This window comes from Pistacia vera, unplaced genomic scaffold (assembly GCF_008641045.1).
Source record: "Pistacia vera cultivar Batoury unplaced genomic scaffold, PisVer_v2 Contig776, whole genome shotgun sequence".
NCBI classification, from domain to species: Eukaryota; Viridiplantae; Streptophyta; class Magnoliopsida; order Sapindales; family Anacardiaceae; genus Pistacia; species Pistacia vera.
Genome location: NW_022196641.1, coordinates 203650 through 230305, shown reverse-complemented (window position 1 = coordinate 230305; position 26656 = coordinate 203650). Strand labels below are relative to the sequence as shown.

At 33.8% G+C, this 26656-nt stretch overlaps 1 long non-coding RNA gene across 2 annotated transcripts; it reads left to right on the top strand.

Annotated features, from left to right (window-relative positions):
• The first annotated feature begins 2780 nt into the window (after nucleotides 1-2780).
• Nucleotides 2781-5450, top strand: LOC116116464. Of its 2 annotated transcripts, none has more exons than XR_004125815.1 (6): nucleotides 2781-3054; nucleotides 3488-3548; nucleotides 3677-3845; nucleotides 4430-4560; nucleotides 4654-4789; nucleotides 5301-5450. It is a non-coding gene; the product is annotated as an uncharacterized LOC116116464 (long non-coding RNA). The 2 variants fall into 2 exon arrangements; XR_004125814.1 differs by having other exon boundaries at nucleotides 5271-5450.
• The last annotated feature ends 21206 nt before the right edge of the window (nucleotides 5451-26656 follow it).

The window sequence follows — 26656 nt, the reverse complement described above, 5'->3', positions numbered from 1 at the left end:
AGATTTGGATTCAGCGAAACCACTACCTATCAACGATATGGTTACCGTGCAATTCAATCATTTCATCATCTATTATCTCATTCAGGCTGAGGCACATAAGTAGTGTCAATCTCATATATCTTTGATATCTCGGTATTCGGTTATTGGACCAACAACCAGAATAGATTGGATTGAGCTACAACTTAATCCCATTGTGACCACAGATTTAATGTCGTTGCCATCTACCTAATTACTTAGTGAGATAATTTCTCTCGTAGTTGGGAGTGATGAATCCTCTGTCGATCCACCATAGTCTTGATATGCTTCTCGATGTACCCAATCACTATTGTTCTGATAGTTCTGAGTAGAACTACGTTGGGCTAGTGTCAAACCACACCAATTAGTGCACAAAGCGCTCTAGTGATCTCAAGTCCAAAGATCACATGTACCACCATCCATCAGAGGATTTATTCCACAAACACTAGGTTTACCATCTATGTGGACTCCTCTCGTGGGTCTGTTCGGTGAACTCACCTATGGAAAGCACCCATGTGTTCCACTAGGTTGTCGGCAAACAACATTGACAAGTGAGATCAGTCACTGTCTTACGATAGAGTCATCCAACACTATGATAGCCTTACCGTATTATCTGTGTTCTTACTCAAAATAATAATCGGGCTATAGACATTTCTAGAATGGCCACCATATGTAATCATAGGGTTCTCACTATCAAGATTTGAAATACTTGATACCCTCATCACGGTTCTACTATCCTAGGAACATATATTAATACATACAATTATGAATTACATGATATAGAAGAAAAAACCTTTTATTGATAAATAAACATTCTTACAAAGAGTCAATACTACAATAATTGATTGGCTTTAGGGCACCTACTCTAACATTAATCGATAAATTTTTGTTTTCCCCTAACAGTGGTATCAGAGCCTTTTATATCATATTAGGTTGTTTAATTTTTGCTTGAAATGGTGTGATCTGTTGATTACATGATTTGGGTATTAATTTGATTAATTTTTTTTTTTTTGGATTAATTGGATTAAAATTGATTTTGTTGTGTTGATGGGAAACTTAAATTTGTTGTGTATGATCTGATTTTTGTTGAAATCGGAAAGTTATTGAAACCCCAGATGCACCATCGTGTGTGGTGATGTTGGCTATTATGGGTAATGGTGCATCGCTGCACCATGACAGAAGTAGTAGCAGCGTGCACGTTGTTGTTGCCCCTTGGTGCAAAGCAGCGTGCAAGCTTGCGCTACTGTGCCAACCATGCGAGCGCCAATGTGCGGTTGCTATGTGTTACACACACATGCATGATGGAAGAGTTGGTCACATGTTTCAACACACGGCCTTGGTCAACGCCCATCAGGGCATACAAAGGCTGTGTGCTAAGGCACACAACCACTGTCCCAATAGCCCATGTTGATAATGTAGGATTGTCGTCATTTTCACTATAACGTTACTATGTACGATGGCTGCCTTGGGCCAAAAGTTGTTGCAAACGACCCAACCTTATTGGCTATGTGTTTATACATATAACCTTGAACTGGACGTTATGTTTTCACACCAGTGTTTGACCCGTTGTGCGTTTCTACACGCAACTGTCCTGTTTTGGGCAGCCTGCAATTTTCCTCCAAGGAAATTGCTCCCATTTTCACTACGGTGCTTATTTTTTAGCGCTGCAAAATCCCACATGTCGCTGCATGCGTGAGGATCACGTCAGTGGGTTTACGTAAGTTTTTGGACTTCTATAGCATGGGGTTTCATTCTATTTACAAACAATCAAATATATTGCATGTTAATTTGCTGTAGTTTTGTAAATAGGTCATAACAGATTCAATAGTGAGTCAATTGATTCATGGATTGTACCAGTAGCTTTCTAACATCACTACTAGAAAACCCCCATTTCTTGATAGAATGAGTTGAAAAATTTTCTTGATCATTCTAAAAGACTGTCAAGAATTGTAATTCTTGACAAATTCTTGACAATTTATGAACTGTCAAGAATTTGAAATAAACTTTGACCATTTTGGATGATTCTTGACAGTTATTAACTATCAAAGAATTGATTAAAAATAAATTTTGTGAATCTTGTTCTTGACTGTTGCATTCTTAATCTTTGATAGTTTTTAACTGTCAAGGATTAAGTTTATAAAAAACCAAAAAAAATTGTCTTAAACTTTTCCTGCCCTTTTTTTGCCGCCCATTTTTCATTAACTATTCCCACATTTTTTTCTCTAAAACTTATGCATATCCTCTATTTCACTCATTTGTACAAACCTTCATAGTCAACCTATTTCTGGCACTGGAAAAAAAGCTTTCGTTTTTACCACTCTTGTTCAGTAGACGAAGACTGGCTCACTGACTCTGGCGCTTACTCTGTGCCTATATTGACGGAGATTGTTAACTTTGGTGAGTTCTTGGCAAGGTGTATCCCCAACACCCAAATGTAAGAGTGTTTAGAAAAATGTAGAAACGGAACCGAAACGGGAACCGAATTAGTTTTCCGGTTATTCGGGAAACCCGTTTGGTTTTGGTCCATAGAAATACAGAAAACCGAATTTCTGATTTTATTAAAAAAAATTAAAAAGTAAACAATTTTGCCTTGAAATTAAAAAAAAAAATTAATTAAAAAGTCCCTAAATCTAAAATTAAAGAAACTCAAAACCCCAAACCCGGTTTTAAAAAAAAATTAATTAATTAATTAAAACAATTTTGCCCAAAATTCAAATTGTTTGAACCCTTAAAATAAAAACAAAAAAACAAATGAAACACTCTAATTAACTACAGTCCGTCGTCACTTTCTACACAAAATCCCCAAACCACAAAAACCCCACCGCCGACGACGCCATTTCTCTCCACTTCTCCACTCTGTCCGCCTCTTCTTCTCCAATTTCTGCCTAAATTCCTTGACTTCTCCACCCCATTCGCCTTGTTTTCTTCATTTGACGGCTGAAATCTGGACTTCTCCATCCGTTCGCCTCTTCTTCTCCTTATATTTCTTCTTGCTTTCACAGTGAACTCAAGAGAGCTTTGAAGAAAAATACTCAATTGGTAAACTTTATGTTAACTCTGTTTTTGAATTGTATGGTACTTTAGCAAATTCAGTTTTTGATTTATATAAATTTAAAGTCCCATCTCACGTTTAAATGAACTTTGCCTTAATGGGTCCTTAGCTGATTCTTTAAAATACCTCGATTCAATGCAAGAACTGAATATTTCTGTTAGTGTTAGGCTTGGTAATGCCTTCTTGAGTATGTTTGGCGAGGTTTGGTGATTTGGGTCATGCGTGGTATGTGTTTGGGAAAAGTGTGTGAGAGAGATTTGTTTTCTTGGAATGTTTTGATTGTGGTTGTTATTTTTGGCACTTGTTTCAGAAATTATCTGAATTGAGTTATCATCAATGTATGTTATAGTAGTATGATATATTAATACACGGAATTTCTGCTTCTATCACTAAGAGTTGTTTGAAGTGCTCAATTTCCAGGATGAGGCGAGTGGCTCAGGAACCGCTGTTATGAGAAGTCCAAAAAAATCTCAATCATCTGGTATCTTCCATGATTGAAGTAGTCTAGTATAGTTCTTGTCCTGTTAATATGAGATTTAGTTAATTTTAGTCCAGTCTTTTGGCTGTTGTAGCCATTTCATTAAATTTAGAATATTATTTATTGTGTAGTCTAGCAGCATGTATTCTGCTTTTGAAGATGCTTCTACCAGTGGAACTGTTGTGTATCGTGGTCAACATGATGAGCCTGATTATATTCGCACCCCAAAATCCAGACTAGGAATTCAAGAGAGAATTTCAAGTGTCCCACTTGAAGACAGTTCACAAAACCTAGGCGGAGGTGGTTTTAATTCTTGTCTTTTACAAGGACTTTAAATGTTCAGTGTTTTTTAGGAAAGAATTTGGAAAAATCGCAAAACTCCTTTCACTTCTCCAAAATACTAATACAATAATATTTGAATTCTAGAAAATAGACAGAACTAATACACAAGGAGAGATATTTGAGTGTAAATTGCAACTATTATCAGAGATACCAACCCTTTATCACTAGAAAACAATTTGCAATTATGGAAAATGGATTTTGCCTTTTCCAAATTTTGTTTTCTAAAATACAATCAGAAGGGTTTTTAATTTTTAAATGTAAAAACAATAATGAACAGCCCCTAATTGCTGTTAAGTTTTTCAGTATTTATGTGAAATCCCGGAATTATTTATGTTGCTTTCATCAGTTTTCTTATTCTTGAAAGTATTTGTCTTCTGTAAACTTAAATGTGTTCCCTTATCTGTACTCAAGACTTTTCATGTAGAGTGTTCTCTCTAAAATTTTGTTGAATTTTATTTCTTGTTACTGGAATTGATTTTTTTAAACAATGTTGACATGCTTGGTGTTATTAAGCTTCTATTATTGGTTGATACGTTGTTTAGGCAAAAGCTGCGATTCAGAGTGGGTTTAGGAAAGGGAATCCTAGGGAAAGATTAGGGCTGGGCAAGATCAATAATGATGGGGAGCAATATCGAAGAAGAGAGCAAATAGCAAGCAGCTCTGATTCTTCCAGGTAAATCTAACATTTACTTCTGCTAGTTTATGCCTCACATAACGGGATGTGTTTGATTATTCCAATTTCTGAGATACAATGCTCCTACCTCAGAGATTCCCGGGACTACTTTGATGCACAAAGAGCATTTTCTAGATCACACCAAGCAAGTGATGATTAAGATAGTGCAAGAATAACATCATCATCATCTGCGCCATTGTCAGTTTTGCTTATCCCTTCCTTAAAAGAGGTAAGCACTAAGATGATACCATTGTAATTATTTTGATAGAAATAACACTTTAATAATTTAATTAATGACAACATAGCAGTTTGTGCAGAAACTAACATTTTGCATTGAGGGACCTGGTTAATGTTGCCAATTCTAACGTGGGTAGATTCTAATCAAATTAGGATGTTCATGTAGATGAAAAGGATTATTTTTTCTGATAATATGGGGAATATGAAACTGAGTTAATAATTTTGGGATCAAACTTAGAAGCTTATAATTCTTGTGAGAATCACTTCAGTAATGTCAGAGCACTCAGTCATTATAATGGTAAAAGCCTTGATATGTACGCCGAGGGTTAGAGTGGGACCATCATTCTCATGTTTTAGCTGTGAGAATGTAGATACGCAATTCACTTAGTTTTAGTGTTTGGCATCTGTTTATGAGCAACGATCACTTTGGCTTGCTGTTTTTCCTCTTATAGTTTGTTTGTGTTTATGTTTAGGCAGTCTTATCTACGTTTAATCTTTTATAGTTCCTGGGGAAAGAAGTATACACAGATGCGGGGGTCAATGAAGTTAGAGGAGAATGGGCAATGTATGTATCAAATTTTTTTCAGTTATTGATGTTTCATTGATATCAAAGCGTCAATGACGGAAAAAGTATGTATCAAACTTTTGTTGAATTTCATTTACTACATTAATTAAAAGATTATTGAATGTTTAAATTTATTTATGAATTGTGATAATTGTTGTTGGTTGAAGAATATTATGAAGAATTTTATTGCATTATTCTATTATTTAATTGGTAATAATATGAAAAATAAACTAATTACAAAATAAAAATATTAAAAAAAAATACTTACAAAAAAATTCTTGACAGATTGAAGACTATCAAGGATGAAAAATTATTATTAATAAAATTTGATTATTATTATTATTCAAAACAAATTTTTTTTTTTTTTAAATTTTTGGTTAAAAATTCTTGACTGTTCTAAAATGGTCATTACTTTTTTTTGACAGTGGTTTCAATGACAGGTGAAGAATTGTCAAGAAACACCCTTGACAATTATTAATTGTCAATAAAGAGGGTTTTTCTAGTAGTGCATGTTGGTGTACGTTTATCAAGTCTTTAATGTTGTTGCACATATGCATCGACGCGTATAAAATTGTTGTAACGGACAGCAAACGCATAGGTATTAGTGGGCATCATTTTGGGCTGTTTTTAATGTTGTCACGCGTTAATGTTGGACCAGAATAGTGTACAAAGTGTTGCTGCATATTATAACTGTTCTAAAGCCCGATTTGGAGAGGCCCAATAGCAAGGGACTAAACTAAAAGGTTTACAACTTGTTGGGTTTAAAAATACGGATTGAAATCAAGGGGTGATTCAAAATTTACCAAGTGATCAAAATTGTATTTTTGATTGATTGATTTATGCATATTCCGGTGATTGAATTTGCATGGTGTTGGTTGCATTTTCCTTTAGACCTAGTTAATTTGAGGATTGTAATGCATATTCCGGTGATTGAATTTGCATGGTGTTGGTTGCATTTTCCTTTAGACCTAGTTAATTTGAGGATTGTATTTTCAATTTAAATAAGGGTTTACATGCCTTGCCTTTCTTTATAATCTCTTGTAATTTCTTTCTTTCATCTCACTCCCCTCGAATGTAAATCGAGGTTTCTAATTATTGATGTAAAGTTAAATTAGAATTCATTTTAATGTAATGTAATGATCAGGAAGAAGAAACGTTGGATTGAAGAAGGTGGGTTTTTAAATTGAAGATTCCTCTTGTAATAATTATCACCTAGGTTGAAATACAAATTCCTTTGGGCTCGAGGAATTTGGTTTAGTTAAGGCAATGCATCAACACATTTATCTTTATTGCTAGTTGGCATGCTAAGGGTGAATGTTATGGATATAACATGTTAATAAAGATAATAAAATGATGAGACCAAAAGCAAAACAAAACCATCTTAAAAGATATTAAGTCTATATTTACGCCTTCCAACACCATGGATCTAGTCAAATTGTTGTTCGTCGTAACCTTTTTGATCAACGAAGGATGCATTTCTACCAGTGGGAGGCTAAGTAGCATTGGAGTTTTTCCTTAATTGTGTTGGGTAAAGACTTAACTAGTAAGTTTTGGATAAAAAAAAAACGAAGGTTAAAAACATACTAAAGGCGTAGTAGAGAAGTGTAATCTAATGATGCATGAGTTGACATGTAGTGTCTACTATATTGATCCAAGAATTATACTTGAGGAAGATGGTTGGTACCATTGAATTGTGTAATTGGTTTTGTGGTCCAATTTATATTTGAGGATTAATGGTTGGTGCCATTAATTGGTATAAATTGAGTTTGTTTACCCTACCTAATTTAACCCATTTTGGCTTTTTGATCAACTAAGGTTTAAAATGGAATTGATGGGATCTTGACCCACTAGGAAGACCAGCGGGCCTTCCTAAGTTTAATAGTGAGGGCTATTAGAACTTGAGTAAAATAGTGGGAGCGTTTAATTAATTAAAAGACCTTGATTAATTAAAATCATAACATGATATTATCTCGCTTTATTTTGCACTTGTAGACTCACAAAATGACAACCAACAACCTATCACTACAATCGCTTATCGAAAAAGAGAACCAATTTAATGATAATGATTTTATAGGCTGGTATAAACATTTTTAGTCTGTACTTGAGTCTAAGGGTGAATTATATACCATGGAGCAAGCCTTAGAGCTTGATGATGGTTCCACCCAAGAAGAAAGAGACGTTTATTCACAACGTCTGCATGATACTAACATTAATCATGTAAAGTATCTCATGCTATTGTCGATGATACCAAAACTGCAAAAGCAGTGTGAGAACATGGATTTATTCACCATAGTCTTGACTTTTCGTCAAAATGAGAGGTATAAGGTGTCACGTGAATTGTCTAGTTACAAGATGGATGAGGGTGCCAAAGTTAGACCTCATAAGCTCAAAATGATTGAGTATGTTGAGACTTTTGAGGTTTTGGGATGTGTTATTGGTGATGGCTTAGCAATAAACCTAGTCTTGCAATTTCTACCTGATACTTTTTCTCAATTTATTCGAAACTTTGTTGAGAATAATCAGAATAAAACCCTACCTGAGCTTTTAGATGTATTGGAGGCCATAGAGCTAGACATGGATATGTGAAACACTTTGATGCTAGTTGATGCTAACTCTAGTGATGACAAGGACAAAGCTAAGGCTGAACCTGAGGTTGAACTAGCTCATGTGTCAGTGGGAGGAAACATCTAGGATAGGAAGGCAGTTCGTTTCCATTGTGGAGAAATTGGCCACTGGAAGAAACACTACAAAAGAAACACTATAATACCTTCTTAGCAAGCAAGAAGAAAATTGTTGGAGCTTCTTATCCTAAAGGTATGTTAATGATTGAAATTAACCTTTCTCCTATTACATCTTGGGTTATTGACACTAGATGTGGATCTCACATTTGTAATAATGTGCAGGGACTGTGCATAGTAGATCGCTTGACCAGGGAAAGGTGGACCTATGTGTTGGCAATAAAGCTAGAGTTGTTGCATTAGTCTTAGGTGTTTATCATTTATCGTTGCCTTCGGGCCTTATCTTGGAACTATCGGATTATTATTATGTACCTTCAGTTTCAAAGAATATTATTTTCGTGTCTGCTTTGGACGGTTTTGGATATCATTTTGTTATATCTAATGGATTGTTGTCTTTTAGTTTGAATGATGTTCATTATGGAAATTCTAGTTTACATAATGGTTTATATGTTATAGATATGGATAATAAAGAGATGTTCAATCGTGAAAACAAGAAAGCCAAGCATGGCGATCTGAACCAAACATTTCTCTATCATTGTAGGCTAAGTCATGTTAATCAAACTCGAATAGCAAAACTCCATAAGGATAGAGTTTTGGACCCATCTGATTTTCAATCTTATGAGGTATGTGAGTCATGCTTTTTGGGCAAGATGACCAAATCACCTTTCACTAGTAATAGTGAGAGATCTATAGAACTGTTAGGCATCATCCTTAGTGATGTATGTGGACCATTAATAGTTCAAGCTAGAGGAGGATATTCCTACTTCATCACATTTATTGATGATTTCATTAGATATAGATATATCCATTTAATGAGACATAAATCCGAATCATTTGACAAGTTCAAAGAATTCAGGAATGAAGTACAGAACAAGCTTGGTAAAAGTATTAAAGCTCTTTGGTCGGATCGAGAAGGTGAATACTTAAGCTTGGAGTTTGGAGGGTACCTTAAGGAATGTGGGATAGGATCACAACTCACACCTCCATATACACATTAGCATAATGGTGTATCTGAAAGGAGGAATAGAACCTTACTTGACATGGTTCGATCAATGATGAGCTTTTTTTATCTACCCGCATCATTCTAGTGTTAGGCCCTAGAGACTGTGATTCACACATTGAACTATGTGCCATCCAAGTCTATGAATAAGACTCCATATGAGCTATTGAATGGGCAAAAGCCCAAATTGTCTTATTTGAGAATTTGGGGCTGTGAAGCTTATGTCAAGAAATTGACATCAAATAAGCTTGCCCAAAAATCTGACAAATTGTTTTTGTGGGATACCCTAGGGAGACCATGAGATACTACTTCTACCATCCAGAAGAACGCAAAATCTTTGTTGCTCAAACTAGGGTCCTTTTAGAAAAAGATTTTCTACAAAGAAGTACTGGTGGGAGAAAGGTTGAACTCAATGAAGTTCAGACCCCACTTGACACAATAGATAAGGGACAAAATGATGTACCACCAGAAATGGAGGAACATCAACAGGAGGTTACCCCACATGTCGTGGAAGAAAGTGAATCATCTCAAATTACACAAGAGCTACGTAGGTCTTAGAGAGTATGTTGTGAGCCTGAGAGATATGGTTTCCTAATGACTCAGCACGATGACGTATTGGTTTATCAAGATGACGAAGCTAGAACCTACGGTGGAGCTATATTGGATCCAGATTTTGTTAAATGGCTTGAGGCCATGAAATCTGAAATGGACTCCATGTACAAGAACCAAGTATGGTCTCTGGTGGAATTACCTGAAGGGGTCAAACCCATAGGTTGTAATTAGGTCTTTAAGAAGAATACAGACATGGAAGGTAAGGTGCATACCTATAAAGCACCGCTGGTTGCCAATGGTTTCAAACAAAAGCATGGCATAGACTATGATGAAACCTTTTCACTTGTAACAATGCTAGAGTCCATTCAGATAATGCTTGTAATAGCTACATACCATGATTTTGAGATTTGGCAAATTGATGTCAAAACTACTTTTCTGAACAAAAACCTTGAAGAGGATGTCTATATGACATAGCCTGATGGTTTCGTTCTTGAAGAACAAGCAAAAAAGGTATCCAAGTTGCAAAGCTCCATATATGGACATAAGGAACATCAAGAAGTTGGAATATTCGTTGTGATGAAGTTGTTAAAGAATTCGTTTTCATAAAAAATAAAGATGAGCCCTGTGTTTATAAGAAGTTCAATGGGAGTGCAGTGGCATTCCTTATATTGTATGTTGACGATGTACTACTAATTGGGAATGATATACTAAACTTGCAGATGGTAAAGACTTGGTTATCCAAGTGCTTCTCCATGAAGGATTTAGTAGAAGCAGCCTACATCCTTGGTATCAAGATCTATCGAGATAGATCACGTAGGTTGCTTGGCCTAAGTCAAAATACATACAACAACAAGGTACTGAAAAGATTCACTATAGAAGAATTCAAGAAAGGATCTCTTTCTATGTCACATGGTGTTTATCTCTCAAAGGACATGTGTCCTAAATCATCCAAGGAGAGAGATAAGATGAATAGGATACCATATGTGTCCGTTATTGGATCCATAATGTATTCCATGTTATGTACTCAGATTGATATCTCATATGCATTGAGCATTTGTAGTAGATATCAATTGGATCTAGGTGAGTCATTGGATAACAATTAAGAATATTCTTGAGTACTTGAAGAGGTAAGGATATGTTCTTGGTTTATGGAGGAGAGGATGAACTCATTATAAGAGGATACAGTGATGCCAGTTTTCAAACTAACAGAGATGACTATCGATCACAATTAGGTTTTGTCTTTTGTCTCAATGGAGCTGTAGAGAGTTGGAAAAGCTCAAAGTAGAGTATTGTAGCTGATTCTACAATGGAGGTTGAGTACAATATTACATTATTAGATGTAGCTAAAGCAGCGGTTTGGATCAAGAAGTTCATTACTGAATTAGGTATGGTTCCTAGCATTATTGAACTAGTAGAGTTATTTTGTGACAATAATATGGCATTGCTTAGCCCAAAGAACCACGGTCTCATCAGAGATCCAAACACAAAATCAAACAATTCCACCTTGTTAGAGAATTCATTAAGAGAGGAGATCTGCAAATAAGCAATGTACCTAACAATCGGACACTCGCTTACAAAATCTCTATCGTAATAGAAGCATGACAGACCTAGCTTCATTTGGTATTAAATACGTGAATGATTGGCTATAAGTGCAAGTGAGAGATTGTTAGAATGGGTGCCTTAGAGCCAATCATATTGTTGTATATTGACTCTATGAATCATGTTATTCTATTAATAAAAGGCATCATTTATATTATGTAAATCATATTCCATATGTATGTGTTACTATATGTCCTTAGAGTGTTTGAACCATGATGAGGGAATCAAGCAATGATAAGTCTTGATTGTGAGATCCCTATGATCACATTTGGTGGCTATTCTAGAAACGTCTATAACCACAGTATTATCTAGGCTTAGGACACAGATAATTCGATAAGGCTATCATAGAGTTGAACAACCATACAGGTAGTGACAGATCTCACGTGTCAAGGTTGTTTGGTGATAACTTGGTGCGATGCGTGGGTGCTTGTTATTCATAAATCCATCGGACTGGCCCATACAGAGGATTCCATATAGATGGTAATTCCAGTGTCTATGGAATACATCCTCTAACAGATGGTGATGCATGTGGTCCTTAGACTTGAGATCACCAGAGTGTCGTGTGTAAATATCAATGTAGTTTGACGTTAGCCAAACATAACCCTATTTAGAGTTATCAGTATAGTAGTGATTGGCTACACTAAGAGGTACACTATGGCTATGGTGGATCGACAAAGGATTCATCACTCTAGGGTACAGAAGAAATTATCTCGGTGAGAGATTCGATAAAAGACAAAGACCTTAAATCCGTGGCCACAGTAGAATTGAGTTGTTGCTTGTTTGGTTGATTGGTCTGATGACCAAATCTAAATATATCAAGGTGGCTTATACTTGAAGCTAACATCATTTCTACGCTTCAAACCTTGATGAGATAATAAATGATGAAAGGACTGGATTGCACGGTAACCATACTATTGACAGGTAGCAAATCCATTGAATTTGAATCTGTCGGGTGGCCATGATGCCTTGCTAGAGGCCAACCTTAGTCTGTGTATAATGATACTATATTACTCACCACTGATATGATAAGGAGCCCACGGGTCACACAGTTAAAAGGCAATTTAAAGAAGATAACGAGTAAGGGGTATTTTCATCTTTTACAAACGAAGGGATATTTTGGTAAATCTTACGGAGCAATTAAATTTGCTAGAAACGTTGTCGCCTGGATCCAATTCCATATTGGATTTAATTTATAAGATTAAATATTTATTCAAACATATATATATTGGTATATATATTAAATGAATAAATAATCATTATTCAAATTAATATATCAGTGTATAAAAACTTGTTGTAGATTTTCGCAAGTGTACAAAATCGTGTAAGTAATAAAGTGTATAAATACGGATATCAAACCCAAGGGAATTACTATTATTAATTACCAATTAAACTATCCTATTACTATTTGATCAATCCAAATTGTATCAAGGAAAACCTAAATTAAATAAAATTAACAATTGAAATTAAAAAGAGAACTGAAAAGAGAACAATTAAAACAAACCTTTGGGTTAAAACAAGATGACTAGACCTAGGGCATAGATTTCACACCAACTCTTATTCATATGTATTGATCACTTATGCTAATTTTATTAAGCTCTTCCTATAGGTCAAACTCCCTAAATTTTTAATAACTTTCTCTCAAACAATTATCAAATTAACCCCTAATTACTAACCCAAATTATCTCTAATCAGATTTAAGCAATCGGAGATCATTACGCTTTATGGAGTTTACCAAAACCTCACAAGTCGCGGTAACCTATCTCTAGCGTTCGCTCTACCTATGGTTTTACTACCGTAGACCAACTAAGTATCATCTATCGATCTCAACCTAGTCCATTAGTTCATTCAATTCTTAGGCCCTTAAGAATCAAAAGCATTAAGCATAATAATAAAACTTATGAAGAAATCTTAATAAAAATTAACAAGCATAAATCAACACATAATCAAGAGATTGGGCTACATCTTAGCCCTAGAGAATAAATTTAGTTCATAATAAACATGAAAGAAACAATCATCTTTATTAAAACAAACATCATGAGTTAATACGAAGGAACAAGAAAAACTTCTCTATATTGTGAATCAAAGCTCCAGAACTTCTGTCACTTTCCTTCTCTATAGGTTTTCCTTCCCTTCTTTTTCCTAAAGAATAAGCTAAAGACATATATTTATACTCCTAGGGTTTCAGGGTTATGATTCCCACTATCCTAATCACTTCAGAAGTCTTAAAACAGGAAATACATGTCATAAATTTAATGCAGAAAATTCCAGAATCGCAGTTGTGCCGTGGCACTGTGCCTAGGCATAGTTGATTCTGCCCTAGAACTTGCAATCTTTAAAAGATGGTGATGTTTGAGCATGATAACGTTCGAATGTGGCAAAGTGGTAAAGATATGAATTGTAACCCTTTGAATCAGATTTCCAAAGGTCCATGAATCGTCTTAAACTAAGTTCTAAAGCTCGAGATATTTTTAAAAGACCGAGGTATGCTCAAGCTAGAGCGTAATCTAGAATCTTTTCTTTACTTCAAACATCCATATCTTCTTCAATTCAACTCCGATTCTTGATCCGTTTGTTTTTACTTGTCACTCATTTTGTTTTTGACATGATTCTTCATCTAAGCATAACATTTAAGCACTAGTAGCCTGAAAAACACTCAAACACACCCGTGATCCAATAAAAGACAATTATGAAAATATTAAGCAACTTTACCAAATTAAGCCTAATTTCCCTCAAATAATCCCCATAAACCACTAACTTATTGTGTATTTTCAAACTCTTATCATATATGCATTTTAAATAATGAATTATTATTGTATGATTAAGGCAATAATAATAAAATACCAAACTGACCTTTTCTTGGGTACTAAGCAAAGTCTAAACTAGATTAGATATTAGTGGGGGTATTCATGTAATATCCAACGGGCTCTAGGGTGAGGGTTTTCCTATAAAAAGGGGCCTTAACCCCATTTCCCAAATTAGCTCATTCTCGCTTCTCAAGCTTAAAGTGTAGAGAGAAAATTCTCTTAGAATTTTCTTAAGCCTTTTTTCTTCTTTAAACTACAAAGATCACTCTAGCAAATTGATCGAGTGTGGAGTCTTGCCTTTGTGTGGATTTCCTTGAGTTCACTTTTAATGTTAAAGTGGAAACGTTTTCAACGATCGATTGCAGGAGCCATCAACATGGGTATGAAATCGAAAGCTTGAAGGGGTTTTATTATTCTTAAGCATGTAAACAACGTATTATCACTACAACATTATGCATTTCTAGCCATGGCATTCATTGTAGGTAAAAATATGAATTTGCATAACTAAATGGTTTAGCTACAAATGCAACATTTTGTAGCTTATAATAGGTAGAAGTGGCACGGCTAAAAGTTAGCCATGTAACTTTTTGCTTACATAGCTAACCGTTTATATTTTTTGCTATGGATGAGATTAATATGTAACTAAAAACTTAAATATTTTGGTCATAACAATAATAAGCTTGTAGCAAAAGCTTTGCCTTTATAGCCACGAAGAATAGTCTGTATAGCTATGTTTGCATTTAAGCTACACAAATATAAATTTATAACTAAATCTTGAAAATTCCTGTTACAAAAATAATATCCATAGCAAATTTATTAACCTTTTGGCTATGTGACAACTAAAATCGTAACTAAATAAAAAGATCATTTGCCACATATATAGTGAATTCGTAGCTAAATATTAAATTTTTTGCTACAGACATATAGAAGTCATATCTATATATGAAAAGATATTGCTATGGACATAGTATGTTAATAGCTAAATATTGAAATTACTTGCTATTAATACTTTTGATTTGTAGCTAAATATTATAATTATTTGCAATGGACATATTGAAGTCATATCTATAAATGAAATTCAGTTGCTATGGACATAGTTTGTTAATAGCTAAATATTGAAGTAACTTGCTATGAATAGTTTTAATCTGTAGCTAAATATTATAATTATTTTCTATGGAACAAATAATTTATAATTTATTGATTCGATTAAAATTAATTGTAACAAATGTTGCTATAATTAACAAATTTAATAATAATTACAAATTTATAGCAATTCTTTTATATTAAATAGATAATATGATGTCATATGAAAATTTCTAATGTAAAAAATTAAACATTAATAAAGTCATTTCCAACCAAATAATTGTCTACCCATAAAATCCTTCATCCTAGTAATTTAAAATGTTATCAACTAATTTTTTTTTTACAAAATATGAATCTTCAATGTCATAGCAATCTTTCTTGACCATTTAAGAATTTCCACCAACCTGCAATATCAAATTTGGAAAAAAAAAATATAGATTAATCATATAGACTAATGTAATCATTGCATATCACTTTATGATTAATGTAAAAGAAAAATGGTTTTCATAGCATATATGCAGTTTTCAAAATAACTTACAATTTCATCCAAAGGGATTTGGTTATTTGTTGAAGATTGTTGACCTTAACTTGTAAGCATCATCATGAACTTCTCTTCCCATCGTCTATTCATCTTCTCCTTTTGCCTTTTTACTTCTCCTATTTTCTCATTTCCTTCCCTTTTTGCCCCCTTCACCCTTTCATTTGCTTCCTTCCTAGTTGTTTGTACTTGTTTCATAAGTTGTGCTTTAGTTGGTCTACTTCCAAAATATTTAGTAATACATTTTACTGGACCATAAGCATGCAAATAGTCATTCTTCTCTGGACCAAGGACCTCTTCAAATATTTCATCATCATTTAATAAGATTTGTCCTTCTACTTGTTTTTTTTAATCGATCAAACTGTGACTGCAAAACAAATTTATGGTATTAACTTGGATGTGTGTGCATAATACAAAGCTATTACAATAATGTCTTCTATACTGGATTCAACTTGCTTATCTTTCTTTCTTTTGCGAGATTCTATCCAAACTTCAACACGAGAAGGAGTATATCCATTTTTGTTTTGCTGTCATAATAAAAGTTATAAACATATTGATTAAAAAAATAATGATTGTGAATTATTAAACTTAATCTCTTATTTGAAAGAAAATTCATACCATTTGATGTTTGAGTCGAGCATAACTTTTAGTTCCTGTGTAAGGAGACATGGACTGCTTTGATCTATTTGTTTTATTCTTGTTACTCCTTTCCTATATAATGATAAAATAAGCAATAATATTTATGTCTTATAATTACATAGTAATTATGCTAAAATGTAACTTAAATAGCTATGCTGACTTGAAGGTTACCTCACTCCAATAATTAACCAAATATTTCCAGTCGTCCATATGAACAAGTTTAGGCTTGTTTTTCAAACGACTTTGGTAAGTTGGTTTTGAATCAAAATATATATATTTTTTTTTCATTTTGTATCTGTAATCCCTATATAAGGCATTCATATGACCAAAAATGGCTTCTTTCCTTCCTTCTACTTCTTCAAATATAAACTTCCCTTGAAAAGCATATAAGATACATAAGTTTCAAATTCTACACTTTAATATATTAAACAGAATACAAAATAGCATAAATATTTATTTCTTATATGTCTTACCTTGATAATGGTCCACATATGGTCAATTTCATGTTCTTTAAGTTCTTTCCACTCCTTTATTTGTAAAGGACAACATGACTTATTTTGAACTTTTTGTCCTAAAGCCAACAAAATCTGTTGAGTTTTCACCAACAGCCTGATGATCCTCATCAAATTCTATAGGCAATTTTCTTCCTTTTTCTAATGTAATGATTTTTATGCAGCGCATAGGACCTTTTGTTTTTGTTTTTTTTTTTTTTTTTTTTTTTTTGGTGTTTAGACCTAAAAATCACATGATAATTATTAACTAGCAATTAAGAATTACACACATTTAGAAAATGAAAATGCATGAAAGTAAAACGAAAAAAAATAAAATTAAAACCTGATGTCCATGCCTCAATTCCAACATCTGACGTGTGTTCCTCCAAAAATGTTTGGTTGACTTCTCTTGAAAAATTTCCAAGATTATGTTCTTCGGGATAGCAAGGCACTATATCATCCTTTTCTGAGAGAGTAAACATGTTAACAGGCATTCCCTTAGTATTTCTATAACGTGCAAGCATGTTTCTCACGTCATCATCATCAACAATTTGGACTAGCCCCTCAAGATCACTGAGGATACTCCTTGGCTTCAGGTAAAATAATTTGTCTCCTCGAAGTATATTAAAGTCACATTTCTTCTTTATGTAATCCAAGAAAGCAAAGTATGTGAGAAACTCGAACTCCAAAATGAAATCATAGTACTTCTCACTCACTCTACAATTAATATACGTTCGTGTAAGTGAAAAGACAAAATATCCTCCGTAATGAAATCTATTGTTCTCAATTTTGGTATGCCCATTCTTCCTATTATAAAAAAAAAAAAAAAAACTAAATTCAAGTTAGATGAATATTAAATAAACTAACAAACAATATTAATAATGAGTGTACATGATAGCCATAACAATGAATTGATTTGGTGATCAAAAGCATTAAAAAATAAATTACTAAATGATGTTTACCAATAGAGTAAGTTGCTCTTTCTGGCTGTATAAGAGAATGGTGATTAAGACATGACTTCTCAATACTGTTTGTAGTAGATTGCACCTTATTGAGTTGTGCTTCATCATGAGTTTTTTACATATCCTGAGAGATACTATCGGCAGGATCACTCTTTTTGTCAGTGGGCTTAGCTTTTCTTTTTCCTTTAACTAAACCTCCACACCTACTCATGTTGTTGGTATTCTAAAAAGATACTATTTACAATAAAATAAATCACTAAGTTATACAAAAATAAATAAATAAATGAAAGAAAAATACATTATTGAGCTATGACCATAATATTTCAAACATAGGAAAATTTAGATATAGCAAAGTTTCTTATTTATATTGTGCTTAAAGTTTGATGTTGACGAATTATTGCCATATTTCTATTACTTATAATTAAGACCAACCAATATTGTCTTAAAACGGTGTCCTTTAATTAATTTATTTTAAAAAACTTTTCATAAAACAAAAAATTTCTTTAAACCCCAATGTCAATTCATTCATCCATTTTACAAAACTTAAGTTATGAATGAAGATACACTGTGCATAAAAAGTAGAGTGGTCATGAAAAGAATATGGTGTGAATGTATTTATGTAATTGTTTGATGCCTCGGGGAATTTGCCTTAAGATAACTGGTTTCTTGGTTGCAAAATACTAATCAAATAATATAAGATAGAAAATGTCCAAAAAAAAATATATAAAAATTAGTAAGTCTAATGACACTATTTATTGTAGCAGACATTGAAAGAGACGAAAGCTAAAGCAGGAAGCTGAGTTTGCTATCAAGTTAATAAAAAGCAAAGGCATTGTGGAGGATATTAGACAGGTAATCAAAGGCAATTATTGTCATGAGTTTTTTTTCAACATTATTTTATATCCACCTATTGGGTTTGACATATGGCCAAGTCTAATATTATAGTATAAATCAAATTCTTCTCAAAATTTGGCATTATGTGCTTGGTGTTTGTGTTTGGTTATATGTTCTACGGGTGATTATGTCATTAAACAAACCTATATGTAAACAAACATTTAATAAATATCAACATTGAGTGTGTTGACCAAATGTTGAAAGGGCAATTTTTGTAAATAGACACAACTATTATGCTGTTTTTGTAATTAGGCACAATTGTTATATGGTGTCGTTTCATTCTTCTTTATATAACAGAAGAAATTGTAAACTCTCTTCAGTTAATGAAAAACTCTACTGAATCAGCTTTACCTACTAGTTCTTCTCTTTCAATTTCTTTCGTTTCTTGACTTGTATCAGAGCAACTGACTAAACGTCAATGGCAACTGATTCTGGTTCTGCATACTCTCTTAAAAGCATAGAAGAGCTTCTAAGAGAGTCAATCGATCATTCCACTTCGCATTTGCTCAAGGAATCTGCAAATCGCGGAATCTCAGTTTTACCTTCAAGTTTGCAAACTATCAGTCCAAAGCTCCCAAGAAACAACTATCAATTCTGGAGCTCACAGGTTCTCTTTGCTGTAGGATCACATGAATTGGAGGATCATCTTATTGGTAAAGTTCCCTGTCCTTCTCCTTTACTTGTATCGAATTCAGACATTGAAAATGAGTTAGGGCAAATTAGAGGTGAACTCAAGTTAGGTGATGATTTGGTTAGTAATAAGGTGAATCCTGCCTATATCTTATGGAAGCGCACAGATAAGTTTCTTGTTAATTGGCTTTTAGCTTCCATTTCCGAGAGTGTGTTTGGAGTAATATTGAAATGTAGGATATCCACTGATATTTGGAATACTTTGCATCTTGAATTCTAAATGATTCCAAGGCTAGAGCTTTACATCTTAAGAATCTATTACATACCACTCAAAAAGAATATGAGTATTTCTGATTATGTTAAAAGGATGAAGGAAATAGCAGAAAGTTTGTCTGCCAGTGGATTGATTGTGGCTGATGAGGACTTGTTGCAATATGTATTAGATGGTTTAGGACCAGAATATGATGCAATTATTGTCAATTTAACCTCCAAACTTGAGTCCAAAGTTGATACCGTATCTTTGTAGGAAGCTCAGTTTCTGTTACAAAAATATGAGCTTAGTTGGATAAACTTAATGCAACAGATTTGTATAACAATTCTGCAAATGTGGCATCACTTCATCACACTAGAATTCTTACTGATGTCACTAATACAAACTCTCCTTCCACTCAACACTTCAATACAAAAAGCTCACCTAACACACTACAAACACCTGAACACAAATCCATTCCAATTCCTTCACTAGTGTCACTAGGAAATCCACATTTTCAACAAAATTATGCCATATTTGTTGCTGCTGCTTACAATGCTAGATTAGAAAATTAACCTCAACTTACCTACAACACACAACATTTCACTCAAAGACCTCCTTTCAACAGTATGGCAGAGGCAAAGGCAGAAACTTTGGGAGGAATAGGCTAATCTGTCAGCTTTGTAACAAGGCAGGACACTCCGCTGTGCAGTGTTATCATAGATTCAATGCAGCCTATAATGTTACCTTTAGCAGTGCCTACACCAACTCACAGCTACCACACTCTAACTCACAACCACCACAGTTTTATTCTCCACAGCAGTTTGTCTCTCAGTCATATGTGGCCAATGGATACTCTCCCGGTTTACTGCCTCAACAACACTATATGAACTCTCAATCCCAACAGTTTGGTCAGCCACAACTTGTTGGACAATCTGCTATTCCTATATGTTCTTTCTAGCAGAATACATAACAGTCACAATTTTCTCATTAGATTGTTGATAACTCCGGAAGTCCACTGTTAAGTGTTCCAAGTCAGCAATTGGCAGGGGATAGTCAAGCTTTTGTGGCTAGTTCAAATGTCTCATTTCCTGGCTCTAAATCTGGTTGTTCTGTGTATAATCAGCAAGCTCATCCTCAGCCAGCCTTACATTCTGCTCTTGCTACATCTTCCACTCCTACTGATCCTCTGTGGTACATGGACTCAGGTGTAACAAATCATGTCACTATTGATTTGAATCACATGAGTCTTAGCAAGAGTTATGACGGTGCAAATCAACTTCAAGTGGGGAATGCTGAGTTTCTTAACATATCTCATATTGGCTTTACTCCTTTATCTAGTGATCTTCATTCTAAATTTTTAATGCTAAAAAAGATCCCATGTGTGCATAAAATCACAAAAAATTTACTAAGTATCTCTAAGTTTACCAAGGATAATGATGTAGTGGTAGAGTTTAATGCTGATTGTTGCATTGTTAAGGACAAGTTAACCAGGGCCACTTTGCTGCAAGGGGAATGTAACGCCCCACTTGAGGTGTGTAGTTAAATTATTGTTGCATTGCTTGAATGTTTATTGATTTGTTCTCATTTGAGCTTGCATGTTGTTATTTTTGGTTGGTTGGGCCTTAGTTGAATTTTGTTAAAGTTATTTTGAGAAAAATGTGAAGAAAATCCCTTAAACTTTCATTAGGGGTAAAATGGTCTTTTCACTCAAAATTAGTGGAAAAATTGGGGAGTGAAAAGAGATAGAATTTCATGGAGAATGTATTATTTTGATTTAGGATGCAAATGGAGGCGTTAATTGCAAAACGGAACTAATTAAGTGAATTCGGATAGTTTCGACGTTATTTTGTAATCTGGGAATAACTCTCTCATCCGAGCTCCGATTGAGATGATTCAAAATTATGTGGAACGCTAAGAAATATATCTACAACTTTCATGTTTTGAGTTTGGAGAGATAATCACTGAAGCAAGGTTGTAATCGAGCTTGAAATTGACGCATCTGCACTGGACGTCCTGGAGCATTCTGCCTTGTCATGCAAATCAATTGGGCAGTTTATTATTGGAAGATTTGAGGACATGTAGCACGCAAGTTACAGCTCAGAATCACCACTTTCCTATTTTATTTTAGGACTTTAACTTATTTTCAATTAATTAGAATCAAATTAGGATTAATGTTATTTTAGGTTATTAGTATATTTCTTTTAGGAGATTTAGGGGGATTCAAATATTTGAACTAGATTTTTGTTAAAGGGATCAGATTAGGGTTTTTGAGGCAGACCACGCCTCTCTTTGGACGGCTCTGCAATTTTCTCTTTTGGTTTTTTATTATGGCCATGAGCGACTAAAACTTTTGTAACTTGGTCGTCGGAAACGGAGACCTCGGAATCAACCAACTGTGAGATCTAATCTATTTTATTTTAGTGTTCAATTTTCGTGTTTGAGTATTGAATGCCATTCTGTGCATATCTTCATGATTGATGCATTTAATTACTAGGAGGCCTAGTGTATTATTTGTTGCAATCTACTGCTAAGTTTGATATCAAATCTGAACAAACCTATATGTAACAAACATTTAATAATATCAACATTGAGTGTTGACCAAATGTTGAAAGGGCAATTTTTGTAAATAGAACACACTATTATGCTGTTTTTGTAATTAGGCACAATTGTTATATGGTGTCGTTTCATTCTTCTTTATATAACAGAAGAAATTGTAAACTCTCTTCAGTTAATGAAAAACTCTACTGAATCAGCTTTACCTACTAGTTCTTCTCTTTCAATTTCTTTCGTTTCTTGACTTGTATCAGAGCAACTGACTAAACGTCAATGGCAACTGATTCTGGTTCTGCATACTCTCTTAAAAGCATAGAAGAGCTTCTAAGAGAGTCAATCGATCATTCCACTTCGCATTTGCTCAAGGAATCTGCAAATCGCGGAATCTCGTTTACCTTCAAGTTTGCAAACTATCAGTCCAAAGCTCCCAAGAACAACTATCAATTCTGGAGCTCACAGGTTCTCTTTGCTGTAGGATCACATGAATTGGAGGATCATCTTATGGTAAAGTTCCCTGTCCTTCTCCTTTACTTGTATCGAATTCAGACATTGAAAATGAGTTAGGGCAAATTAGAGGTGAACTCAAGTTAGGTGATGATTTGGTTAGTAATAGTGAACCCTGCCTATTCTATGGAAGCGCACAATAATTTTTCTTGTTAATTGGCTTTTAGCTTCCATTTCCGAGAGTGTGTTTGGAGTAAATTGAAATGTAGGATATCCACTGATATTTGGAATACTTTGCATCTTGATTCTAAATGATTCCAAGCTAGAGCTTTACATCTTAAGAATCTATTAATGACACTATCTATTGCAGCAGACATGGAAAGGGATGAAAGCTAAAGCAGCAAGCCGAGTCCATTATCAAGTTAATAAACAACAAAGGCATTGCGGAGGATATTGGACAGGTAATCAAAGGCAATTATTGTCATGAGTTTTTTGTCAACATTATTTTATATCCACCTATTGGGTTTGACCTATGGCCAAGTTTAATTTATAGTATAAATCAAATTCTTCTAAAAAATTGATATTATGTGCTTGGTGTTTGTGTTTGGTTATGTGTTTCTACGGATGATTATGTCATTGAGTAAACGACATATTCCCACCTAAGGCTTAGCTAAATCCTAAGTTAATACTACTAGTTTCATTTATTCCAAATACTCACCCTTAAATTAACACAGTTAGTGACTGTTGGGTTCTGACGGATGCTATTACCAAACTGTCCTTCACCCCATTTCAAACCACCACGGCACCACTCAAGCAAGCCAAACCACCACCACAACCCATTCCAAACCAACCCATCCCAAACCACTACCATAGCCATCCAAACTATACCCCATTCCAAATCCCACAGTCGGCCAAACCACCACCACCACATCCCATTCCAAACCACCACAGTGTCCAAACCACCACCACAGTCTGCCAAATCACCCCATTCCAAACCCAACAGCAACCACCAAAAATCACACAATTTCAATAAGAAAAAAAAAAACATAAAACAAAAGCAAAAGCAAAAAACAAAATAAAAACCCTAGGGAGAGGGGGCTTAAATTGATGTTGAAAGGTGAGAAATTGGGGACGAAAAGCATGGGGTTATTGGAGAGGGCTCTTTGATGAGTTAAATGGTGGGGTTGATTAAGATTTTTGGTGATGGGGCTGCCGAAAAGAGGTTGGCAGAGTGCGACAGTTGAGGTGAAGGGTGACGTCGAAAAGGGGAGTCAAGGTGGTCGGGGGGTAGTGGGTTGGGATGGTGAGGCGCTGGGGAGGCACCGGGGAGGAGGAGGTGTAGAGGGAAAGAGAAGAAGATGGGAGGAGGAGGCGGAGATAAGGAAGAAAGTGAAAGGGAAAAGGAAGAAGATGGGAGGAGGAGGTGTACTGGGGAAAGAAGTGGGAAGGGAAGAGGAAAAAAAAAAAAGAGAAAGACCAATTTGCCCCTTTACTATTAAAACAAAGAAAATGATGTTAATTTAAGGGTGGGTATTTGGAATAAATGAAACCAAACATATTAGCTTGCGATTTGGCTCAACCTTGAGTGGGAATATGTTCTTTAGTCTATGTCATTAAACAAACCTATATGTAAACAAACATTTAATAAATATCAACATTGAGTGTATTCCTGAAAACATTAAAAGTTGTGAGATTTTGTCTTATATATAAACAACTATAATATACAGAAGAAAATAAAGCAAGCTGCAAAAGAAAACTGACATTTGAAAACTGATATTTGAAAGAAAATTGCAAGTAAAACAATTTGTAAAAAAAAAAAAAAAATGCACGAAACACAAGAAAATAAAAACCTCGATGTTGTACTGGTTCCAAAAACAACACTAACCTTTCAAGCCTAAATGTTGTGTGGGAGTTCTTCCAAAGGTTGTAATCCATTGCTGCCCCTTGTTTTGTTTCCCCATGTTTATGATAAAATAAAAGCTTTGAAAGAAACCCTTAAAAAAAGAAGCGTAATATGGAAAGTAAGGACGGATAAAAAGTACCACCACTTCTATAATTTGGAAAAACATTTTACTCTTTATCCTATTTGAATTGTAAATATATTTTAATTATTTTATATACTTGTGTTTTGCGTATACAACTTGACAGTGTCATCTGTCAAATAAAAAAATAATAAAAACTTTGTATTTATATAATTAAATTCTAATACGGTTGTCTCTACACTTGGCCATAATCTAGATTAAATCACAAAAATTAAGCAATACACATGGTACTGGCTTTTGCTTCCAACTTACATGTAATTTAATAGAAAGACGATCACGATGATGATGATTCATATGTTTGTCAAATATATATAATATGGCTTGATTATCAGCATTAATTTGATAGTGCATGGTTGTTAATTAAAATACTTGTGATTTTTTAAATTGCATGACATTTTTGGGAAGAAGATAATTAATCTATGGTCTTAAATTTGTCCAAGTGGTTAGACATTTTTCCATTAGTGACTAATATTTGTGAGAGAACGACATTTTCCCACCCAAGCTTTGGCGAAACAACACTTTCCTACCCATCAAGTTTCAAAATGACACTTTCCCACCCTTCGTTAGGTTTTGTTATGTTTTCCGTTAATATTTTACTGAAAAAACAAAAATACACTTAGATATTTTACTTTATAAATTTGTTATTATTTTTTAATTAGCCAAAAAGTCAAATATTAAAAATTCAAAAAAGAAAAATAGTTAGATCTCACCTAAAAAGTTATAAGTAATACTATAAAATTGTTTAAAGTTAAATAATCTTAATATTTATTTATAATGTCATCAATATTTTATCACTATTATTTATAATGTTTTTCATTTTTACTAATTAACATAAAAAATCAATATTTCTAATTAATTAAATAAACAAAGAAAAAAATGTATCTTTATACTTGGACTAATAAATAATCGAATAAAGATTTTGAATTAACTAAATTTTAATTTATAATAAACTAATTAAGAAATAAAATATTTTAGGGTATTTTCGTCTTCTTAATCAAATATTAACAGAAAATATTAACAGAACCTAACAAATGGTGGAAAAGTGTCATTTGAAACTTGACGGGTGGAAAAATATCGTTTCATCAAACCTTGGGTGGGAACATGTTGTTCTCCCAATATTTGTTGTAAAGTTTTGAGGAGTGGACTATGTAAATAGGAATTTGTTCTTATTTCATGTTCATTATACTTGTGGACATTTAACTTTCTTGGGAATACCCTTCTTTGGTGCTATTTATATTTATTGCCTCGGTTGTTTTACTATATGCCAGGAAAACAAACTATTGTACTTGTGAATTGGAAATTGGGGTTTGGTAGAGTTTTGTTTAAGTAGAATATGCATCAAAATTAAATGTATATAATAACTTGGGTTTACGAGGATTAGATGCTTGATTTCTTACCCTAACATGTATCATAATTAAGATTAAACAAATTATCTTATTAATTAATCTTATAATTAGTAATATATATAAATAATTTATTAAATTTTTCACATTTAAAAGATAAATCACATAAATTATGATGAAGAAAATTAAATTCTACATATTTAAGATAAATAATTTGAATTATAAATGATGAATAAGATAAATAATCTTTACATAGTGGGGTTGTCACACAAGCTAACCATAGGCTAGATCTGACCAATAAAGGCCAACGACCAGACCCATCAATCTGGCAAGAAATGGTCAGAATAGATCTGGCCATTTCCGGCCAGATCTGCTCTCAATATGACATTTTCAACCATCAATATGGCCAAAAACGGTCATATTAGGGTCTCCAAATCACGGTGGGCTACTCACGACGACTCCAGGTGACTTCCGACGACTTCCCGCTGCGACCGGCAGGCAGCAATAGGTCGATGGGGGTGGTGGCTTGGGTAAGCTGAAATTTGTTTTGATTTCAAGGTTAATTTTGTCCAAAAAGTTAATTAATTGGGTAAAATGGTAAAAGCAAAATTCATGTAAATAAATTTAAAAATAAAGGCATTATTGTCCTAAAATTTTATTAATAAATGATAGAATTGTAACAAAAAAAAAAAATTATACAAGTAATTTTATAATACCTAAGAAAATAGA